The sequence below is a fragment of the Papio anubis genome, chromosome 6 (assembly GCF_008728515.1).
Source record: "Papio anubis isolate 15944 chromosome 6, Panubis1.0, whole genome shotgun sequence".
Classification (NCBI taxonomy): domain Eukaryota; kingdom Metazoa; phylum Chordata; class Mammalia; order Primates; family Cercopithecidae; genus Papio; species Papio anubis.
Genome location: NC_044981.1, coordinates 32,730,229 through 32,740,475, shown reverse-complemented (window position 1 = coordinate 32,740,475; position 10,247 = coordinate 32,730,229).

Sequence of the window (10,247 nt, the reverse complement as noted above, 5' to 3'; positions counted from 1 at the left end):
TAGCTGGGATTACAGGTGTGCACTACCATGTCTAATTTCTTTTTTTTTTTGAGACGAGTCTTGCTCTGTTGCCCAGGCTGTGGTGCAGTGGTGTGATCTTGGCTCACTGCAGCCTCCGTCTCCCGGGTTCAAGAGATTCTTCTGCCTCAGCCCCCCAAGTAGATGGGATTACAGGCATCCGCCACCACACCCGGCTAATTTTTGTATTTTTAGTAGAGACAGAGAGATGGGGTTTCACAAAGCTGGCCAGGCTGGTCTCAAACTCCTGACCTCAAATGATTCGCCTGCCTCGGACCTCCCAAAGTGCTGGGATTACACGTGTGAGACACCACGTCTAGCCCCAATTTTTTTTGAGACCAGATTTTTGAGACGAGACCTCGCTCTGTTGCCCAGGCTGGAGTACAGTGGCACGATCTCAGCTCACCGCAGCCTCCAGCTCCCCTGGCTCAGGTGATCCTCCCACTTCAGCCTCCTTTTTTTTTGAGACAGGGTCTCTGTTGCTCAGGCTGGAGTGCAGTGGCACAGTCTCAGCTCACTGCAATCTCTACTTCCCAGGCTGAAGCGATTCTCCTACCTCAGCCTCCCAAGTAGCTGGGACTACAGGCGCACACCACCACACCTGGCTAATGTTTGTATTTTTTGTAGAGATGGGGTTTCTCCATGTTGTCAGGTCTGGTCTCGAGCTCCTGGGCTCAAGCAATCCTCCTACCTTGGCCTCCCCAAGTTATGGGATTACCTGTGTGAGCCCTTGGGCCTGGCCACTGATTTGTAAATTTTTAGTAGAGGTGCGTTCTTCCTATATTGCCCAGGCTAATCTTGAACTTTTGGCCTGAAGCAATCCTCCTGCCTCTGCCTCCCAAAGTATTTGGATTAAAGGTGTGAACCATGATGCCTGGCCTCATCTCCTTGTTTTTTTGGAAGCAGGGTCTCTTTCTGTTGCCCACGCTGGAGTGCACTGGTACAATCACAGCTCACTGCACACACTGGAGTGCAGTGGTATGATCATAGCTCATAGCAGCCTCGACCTCCCAGGCTTGAGTGATCCTCCCACCTCAGCCTTCTGAGTAGCTGGGGCCACAGGCATATGCCACCATGGCTGACTAATTAAAAAAAAATTACTTGTAGAGACAGGGTTTTCCTATGTCCTTCTCTACCTTTTAGTCATGAAGAGACGGCTTATGTTTTCCACAAAAGTCTTGGTTTTAGGCCGGGCGCGGTGGCTCAAGCCTGTAATCCCAGCACTTTGGGAGGCCGAGGCGGGTGGATCACGAGGTCAGGAAATCGAGACCATCCTGGCTAACATGGTGAAACCCCGTCTCTACTAAAAATACAAAAAAAAACTAGCCGGGCGTGGTGGCGGGCGCCTGTAGTCCCAGCTACTCGGAGGCTGAGGCAGGAGAATGGCGTGAACCTGGGAGGCGGAGCTTGCAGTGAGCCGAGATCGCGCCACTGCACTCCAGCCTGGGTGACACAGCGCGAGACTCCGTCTCAAAAAAAAAAAAAAAAAGAAAATAAATAACCATGAAGTGTGGGTCTATTTCTGGATTCTCTATTCTGTTCCATTGATCAATTAATCTATCCTTACACAAATGTTACACTGTCCTGATTACTATTTATTTTTTTCTTTGAGACAGAGTCTCTCTCTGTCAGCCAGGCTGGAGTGTAGTAGCGCAACTTTGGCTCACTGCAACCTCCGCCTCCTGGGTTCAAGCGATTCTCATGCCTCAGCCTCCCAAGTAGCTGGGACTACAGGCGAGTGCCACCACACACTGATTGCTGTCATTTTGTAGTATTAAAAATAAGTTATATAAATCCTCTGACTCTGTTCTTTTTCAAGTTTTTTTTTTTTTTTTTGCTGTTTTACATCCTTTTCATTTTCATATGCACTTTAGAATAATTTTGACGACTTCTTCCCAAAAAACTGCCAGATTTTTCTTTTTTTTTAAGACGGAGTTTCTCTTGTTGCCCAGGCTAGAGTGCAATGGCATGATCTCTGCTCACTGCAACCTCCACCTCCTGGGTTCAAGTGATTCTCCTGCCTCAGACTCCCAAGTAGCTGGGACTAAGGCACCCCCCATCACACCTGGCTAATTTTTGTATTTTCAGTAGAGACAGGGTTTTACTATCTTAGTCAGGCTGATCTCGAACTCCTGACCTCATGATCCACCCGCCTCGGCCTCCCAAAGAGCTGGGATTATAGGCGTGGGCCACTGCGCCCGGCCCAGAATTTTTATAGGAATTGTGTTGAATCTGTATGACAATTAGGCAAAATGGATGTCTTTTTAATACTGAGTTTCCTAAACCATGAATATAGAGTATGTCTCCATTTGTTTAGGTCTTCTTGAATTTCTCTCAGCAACATTTTGTAGTTTTCAATATACAGATCTTACACAATTCTTTTTTGAGACAGAGTCTTGCTCTGTTGCCCAGGCTGGAATGCAGTAGCGCGATCTCGGCTCGCTGCAAGCTCTGCCTCCCGGGTTCACGTCATTCTCTTGCCTCAGCCTCCCTAGTAACTGAGACTACAGGCGCCAGCCACCACGCCCAGCTACTTTTTTGTGTGTGTTTTTAGTAGAGATGGGGTTTCACCACGTTAGCCAAGATGGTCTCGATATCCTGACCTCGCGGATGCGCCTCGGCCGCCTCCCAAAGTGCTGAGCGTTTCTAAATTTTTTTTTTGAGTTAGAGTTTTGCTTTTGTTGCCTAGGCTGGAGTGCAATGGCATGGTCTCGGCTCACTGCAATCTCTGCCTCTCAGGTCCAAGCAATTCTCCTGCCTCAGCCTCTCGAGTAGCTGGGATTACAGGTGCCCATCACCATATGTGGCTAATTTTTGTATTTTTAGTAGAGACGGAGTTTCACTAAGTTGGCCCGGCTGGTGTTGAACTTCTGACCTCAGGTGATCTGTCCACCTTGGCCTTCCAAAGTGCTGGGATTACAGGCTTTGTAATCCTAGCCTTTGGGAGGCTGAGGTGGGTGGAATACCTGAGGTCAGGAGTTCAAGACCAGCCTGACCAACATAGTGAAACTCCATCTCTACTAAAAATACAAAAAATTAGGCCAGGCACGGTGACTCACGCCTGTAATCCCAGCACCTTGGGTGGCTAAGGTGGGCAGATCACCTGAGGTTGGGAGTTTGAGACCAGCCTGACCAACATGGAGAACCCCCCTGTCTCTACTAAAAATACCAAAATTATCTGGGCATGGTGGTGCGTGCTACTCAGGAGGCTGAGACAGGAGAATTGCTTGAACCCAGAGGCAGAGGTTGCAGTGAGCCAAGATTGTGCCATTGCACTCCAGCCTAGGGGACAAGAGTGAAATGCTATCTCAAAAAAAAAAAAAAAAAAAAAGAAGTTAAGGTGAAAGGACTCAAAGTCATAAATAAAAATAAGGTATATATACACTAGCAACAAACAATTGTAAAATTAAATTTAAAACAGAATGCTATTTATAATAGCATCAAAAAATATCAAATACCTAGGAGTAAACCTAACAAGAATTGTGTAAGATCTGGCCAGGCACGGTGGCTCACGCCTGTAATCCCAGCACTTTGGGAGGCCGAGGTGGGTGGATCACCTGAGGTCAGGAGTTCAATACCAGCCTGGCCAACATGGTGAAACCCTGTCTCTACTAAAAATACAAAAATTAGCCGGGCATGGTGGTAGATGCCTGTAATCCCAGCTACTTGGGAGTCTGAGGCAGGAGAATCACTTGGACCCAGGAGGCAGAGGTTGCAGTGAGTCAAGATCATGCCATTGCACTCCAGCCTGGGCAATAAGAGTGAAATTCTGTCTCAAAAAAAAAAAAAAAGAAAGAGTCTCGCTCTGTCACCTAGGCTGGAGTACAGTGGCATGATCTCAGCTCACTGCAACCTCTGCCTCCCGGGTTCAAGCCATTCTCCTGAGCCACTATGCCCAGCCTAATTTCACTTATTAATACTACTATTTTGGGTATTTGGCTAGTACCTACCTTTGGATTTTCTACTTAAAAAATAGGTTGTCGGCCAGGCGCGGTGTCTCATGCCTGAATCCCAGCATTCTGGGAGGCTGAGGTGGGTGGATCACCGGAGGTTAGGAGTTTGAGACCAGCCTGGCCAACATAATGAAACCCCTTCTCTACTAAAACTACAAAAATTAGCTGGGTGCAGTGGTGCACACCTGTAGTCTCAGCTACTTGGGAGGCTGAGGCAGAAGAATTGCTTGAACCCGGGAGGTGGAGGCTGCAGTGAGCCAAGATTGTGCCACTGCATTCCAGCCTGGTTCATGGAGTGAGACTCTGTCTCAAAATAAATAAATAAATAAACAAATAAATAAATAAAATAAAAAATAGGTTGTCTGTGAATAGTGACAGTTTTACTTCCTTGCTAGTCTTTATGCCTTGTATTTATTTTTCATGTCTTATTTCACTAGCTAGGATCTCTAATATAATATTTAATAATAGTGGTGAGAGGAGATATTCTTGCCTTGCTTTTGATCTTAATGGGAAAACATTTATTCTTTCACCATTTCACCTGTTGTTCATAGGTGTCCTTTATCAGGTGAGGAATGTTTGCTTCCATTCCTAGCTTGCTGAGAGTATTGACTGTGAAATAATAATTTTATTTAAAAGTGAAGTGCTTTTCTAGGATCAAGACAATCATATAGTTGTTCTCTTTTATTATGTTGATGTGATTTATTTCACCGTTTGATTTTTGTAAAGTTAAACTAACATTATATTCTTGTATTAAACTTTTTTTGGTCATAATATATTTCACTGCATATATTGCTGGATTCTATTTATTGATCTGTTCTTCATGATTTGTATGTGTGTGTGTGTTCATGAAGGATACAGGTCTGTAACTTTTTTCTTGTAATGTCTTTATCAGATTTGCATATCAGAATTACTTCAGCTTCATAAAATAAGTTGAAAAGTATTCTTTCCACCTCTGTTTGTTGAAAAAGCTTGTGTAGAATTTGTATCCCTTCTTTCTTGGGTATTTGATAGATTTTACCAATGCTACCACCTGGCACTGGAATTTTCTTTATGGCAAGTTTTTTTGAACAGACTTATTTTAGAATAGCTTTAGGTCTATAGAAAAGTTGTGAAGATAGTAGAGTTCCCATGTTCTCCACACCCAGTTTTCCTTATTGTTGACATCTTACATTAATATGGTACATTTGCCACAACCAATATCAGTATATTATTATTATTATTTTTGAGACAGGGTCTTGCTCTGTTGCCCAGACTGGAGTGTAGTGGTGCAATCGTGGCTCACTGCACCTCTGCTTCCAGGGATCAAGCTCTCCTCCCACCTCAGCCTCCCAAGTAGCTGGGACTACAAGTGCACACCACCACGCTTGGCTATTTTTATTTTTTACAATTAATATTTTCAAAGAACCAACTTTTGGCTTTGTTGTTTCTATTGTTTGATTTATATTTCATTGATTTCTTCTCTTTTATTAATTTCTTCCCCTACTTAATTTGGGTTTGCTTTTTTTCTAGCTTATTTTATTTATTTATTTACTTTGAGACAGGGTCTTGCTCTGTTCCCCAGGTTGGAGTGCAGTGGTGTGATCTTGGCTCAGTGCAACCTCCGCCTCTCAGGCTTAAGTGATCCTCCTACCTCAGCTTCCTGAGTAGCTGGGACTACAGGTGCCACCACACCCAGCTACGTTTGTATTTTTCATAGAAATGGGGTTTCACTATATTGCCGAGGCTGGTCTTGAACTCGTGGGCTCAAGTGGTCTGCGTGTCTCAGCCTCCTAAAGTGCTAGGATTACAGGTGTGAGCCACTGCACTCAGCCTTTTCTCGCATCTTAAGGTGGAAATCTATATTATTGATTTTAAACTTTTCCTCCTTTCTAATACTAGTTGAATATATTTCCTTCTAAGCTTTGTTTTTTTTTTTTTTTTTTTTTGTAGAGATGGGGTTTCACCATGTTGCCCAGGCTGGTCTCCAAACTCCTGGACTCAAGCAATCTGCCTGCCTCAGCCTCCCAAAGTGCTGGGACTACAGGCGTGAGTCACTGCGCGAAGACAGCTTTAGTTAAGCCTCATATATATTGATATCAGTTAGAAACATTTTATCTTTTGTGACTTTTGTTTCATGGGTTACTTGGAAATAGATTTAATTTACAAATATTTGAGGCTTTTCTAGATATCCTATTATTGGTCTTTTCTAATTTAAGTCCTTTTCCCCATGAACATATTCTATGCAACTTCAGTCCTTTGACATTTATTGAAGCTTATTTTATGGACAAACTTATAGTCTATGTTGACAGATGTTTTCTTTTTTTGAGACAGAGTCTCGCACCGTCCATCAGGCTGGAGTGCAGTGGCATGATCTCAGCTCACTGCAACCTCTGCCTCCCAGGTTCAAGCAATTCCCCTGTCTCAGCCTCCTGAGTGTCTGGGATTACAGGCACGTACCACCATGCCTGGCTATTTTTGTATTTTTAGTAGAGATGGGGTTTCACCATGTTGGTCAGGCTGGTCTAGAACTCCTGACCTTGTGATCCACTTGCCTCGGCCTCCCAAAGTGCTGGGATTACAGGAGTGAGCCACCGTGCCTGGCTCTTTTTTTTTTTTTTTTTTTTTAGACAGTCCTTTCACTGTTGCCCAGGCTAGAAAGCAATGGTGCGATCTTGGCTCACTGCAACCTCCCCCTCCCACGTTCAAGCAATTCTTGTGCCTTAGCCTCCTGAGTAACTGAGATTACAGGCACTATCACGCCCGGGTAACATTTTGTATTTTTTAGCAGAGATGGGGTTTCACCATGTTGCCCAAGCTGGTCTTGGACTCCTGAGCTCAGGCAATCTGCCTGCCTTGGCCTCCCAAATTGCTGGGATTACAGGCGTGAGGCACCACACCTGGCCTATGTTGGTAAATATTCTATGTGTACTTCAAATGTGTATTCTGTACTCGTTGGTTATAGTGCTCAATAAATGTCATTTGGGTAAAAATGGTTGATAATGTTCAGATCTTTAATATTCTTCCTTTTTGTTGAGCTGTTGTATCAATTACTAAAGAAGGGGTAACAATCTCCATCTAAGACTATGGATTTGTATATTTCTTCTTTTAGTTCTGGTTTTTACGTATTTTGAAGCTCTATTTTTTAGCAGAAGGAACTACATAGTGGTAAATACAGTGGCATGAAAGTAGACGGGAGGCATGGGCCAAAACTTCTGACTGAACCCTGGAAGAAATAAGCATGTCCAATTTCCCAACTCTATTTAAAAATCTCTTCTTAGGCATACCCTGGGACTTAAAATATATTTATTAGAGCTTTATCCTAGACGGCTTTTGGAAAATTGGGCATTTTTAGTAGAATGACATTTGGATTCATTTTTTGACTTAATCTATTATGATCCACTCTCACCTATGGAAGGATACCCTCTTCCCCCCAAGAATTATCTTTCACCTCTGTTGAGAACATTGTCTGGGTATAGGGAAAATGGATGACTGAACCACAGACCAAGTAACTTTTATGGGAGGTGTGGTAAGAAGGTTCTAATACGGCCTCCAGTGATCCTTGCCTGCTGGTATTCATGCCTTTGAGTAATCTCCTCCCACACTGAATCAAGGCTGACTTATGTGAGCAATAGAAAGCTGTAGAATTGATAAAGTGTGACTTTCAAGGCTAGGTCATAAAAGGCAGTCTAGTTCAGTCTTGGAATCTTGTATCATTCACTCTAAGGAGAATCCAGGCACCATGCTGTAAGGATGCTCAAGTAGCTCCATGGAGAGGCCCACATGCAAAGGTACTACAGCCTCGGCCGGGCGCGGTGGCTCAAGCCTGTAATCCCAGCACTTTGGGAGGCCGAGATGGGCGGATCACGAGGTCAGGAGATCGAGACCATCCTGGCTAACCCCGTGAAACCCCGTCTCTACTAAAAAATATAAAAAACTAGCCAGGCGAGGTGGCACTAGCCAGGCGAGGTGGCGGGCGCCTGTAGTCCCAGCTACTCGGGAGGCTGAGGCAGGAGAATGGCGTAAACCCGGGAGGCGGAGCTTGCAGTGAGCTGAGATCCGGCCACTGCACTCCAGCCTGGGCGACAGAGTCTCCAGCCTGGGCGACAGAGTGAGACTCTGTCTCAAAAAAAAAAAAAAAAAAAAAAAAAAAAAGGTACTACAGCCTCTTGCCAACTGCCAGCCATAGGAGAAGCCACCTTGGAAATTGATCCTCCACCTGCAGTCACAGCTTCAGATGACTGCAGCCTCAGCCAACACCTGACTACAATCTCACGAAATACTCTAAGCCAGAACAAACCAGCCAAGCTGCTTCACGATTCTTCACATTTCTTTTTTTTTTTTCTTTTCTGAGACAGAGTCTCACTCTGTCGCCCAACCTGGAGTACAGTGGCATGGTCTTAGCTCATTGTAGCCTCAACCTCCCAGGCTCAAGTGATACTTCCACCTCAGTCTCCCGAGTAGCTGGGAGTACAGGTATGTGCCACGACACTCAGCTAATTTTTTGTTTTGGTAGAGGCTGGTTTCAAACTACTGGGCTCAGGTGATCTACCCTTCTTGGCCTCCCAAAGTGCTGGGGTTACAGGCGTACACCACCATGAATGGTCTTTAGAGATAGGGTGTCACTTTATTGCCCAGGCTGGACTTGACCTCCTGGGCCCAAACAAGCCTCCCGACTCAGCCTCCCACATAGTTAAGACTACAGGTATGCACCACTGTGCCTACCTCACCCCAGGATTCTTAACCTACAGAAACCATAAGAAATAACAATTCATGGTTTAAGCCACCAAATTTTGGGAAAGATTTATTATCCAGCAGTAGGCAACTAATACAAAAGCAAAGATCAGAAATAGAAGGTGCTCCTGGGGGACTGGATGGGATATAGCAAGGTAGGCTGGGGGAGGCGGGAGCAGTGAGAGGCATGGTAAGGGAGCAAAGTGGAGTAAAGAACCTGTGAAATCAATTTGTATTTTACTTACCATTTCATCCAGAATTGGCTCTAAGAGGTTATTACAGATGGTCCCTGAAATGTAGGATCAAGAGAATGCTGTGTGATCTTTATTTGGAAGACAGATTTTAGGTTGTGTCAGGTGGGGGTGTTCCTACAGACAAGTTAGTCTCATTTCATCCTGAACAAGTGATTGGGCTTTACAATAAAGATCAGGTTCTGGAAGTGCAATAGCTTTTCTTTTATTTTTTATTTTTTGAGACAAAGTCTCACTCTGTTGCCCAGGCTAGAATGCAGTGGCACGATCTCAGCTCATTGCAACTTCTGCCTCCCGGGTTCAAGCGATTCTCTTGCCTCAGCCTCCCGAGTAGTTGGGACTACAGGTGCCCGCCACCACGCCCAGCTAATTTTTTGTATTTTTGGTAAAGACAGGGTTTCACCGTGTTAGCCAGGATGGTCTCGATCTCCTGACCTCATGATCTGCCCGCCTTGGCCTCCCAAAGTGCTGGGATTACAGGCATCAGCCACTGCACCCGGCCTTTTCTTTCTTTTTTTTTTTAAATAGAGATGGGGGTCTCACTATATTGGCCAGGATGGTCTTGAACTCCTGGCTTCAAGCAATCTTCCTGCTTTGGGCTCCCAAAGAGTTGGGATTACAGGCGTGAGCCACTGCACCAAGCCAATATCTGTTCTTTAACAAAACATTTTTTCAATTGTTTTATGCTAAGCCCTGGGATAACTGCTGGGTGAACTAAGCAAGGATAAGTGAGTCACAGACTCTGCTTTCAAGAAGTTTCACAAGTGTAGGGGAGATTATCAAGAAAACAATGACAATACTATGCTACAAATAGTATGATAAGGCCAGTCACAGTGGCTCATGCCTGTAATCCCAGTGCTATGGAAGGCTGAGGTGGGCAGAGAGCTTCAGCCCAGGAGCTCAACACCAGCTGGGCAACATAGTGAAATCTTGTCTCTATGAAAAAATTTAAGAATTAGGTGGGTATGGTAATGTGTACCCGCAGTCCCAGCTACTGGAGAGGCTGAGGTGGGAGGATCACTTGAGCCTGGTGGGGGACCAGGGGTTGAAGCTGCAGTGTGTCGTAATTGCACCACTGCACTCTAGCCTGGGTAACAGAGAGAGACCTTGTCTCAAGGTAAAAAAGAAAAACCATATAATTAATCAGGACAAACCCAGACCACTAGTATGAACGGAGGTAGTCAGGGAGAGCTTTCCGGAGGAGGTGACTTTCGAGTTTTGAAGGATAAATATGATTTGGCCTCTCTCTGAGTGAAAGGAAGGGATAGGACAATGGAGTGTGGGATGGTCTTGGAAGAAAAGCCTTCTTGACACT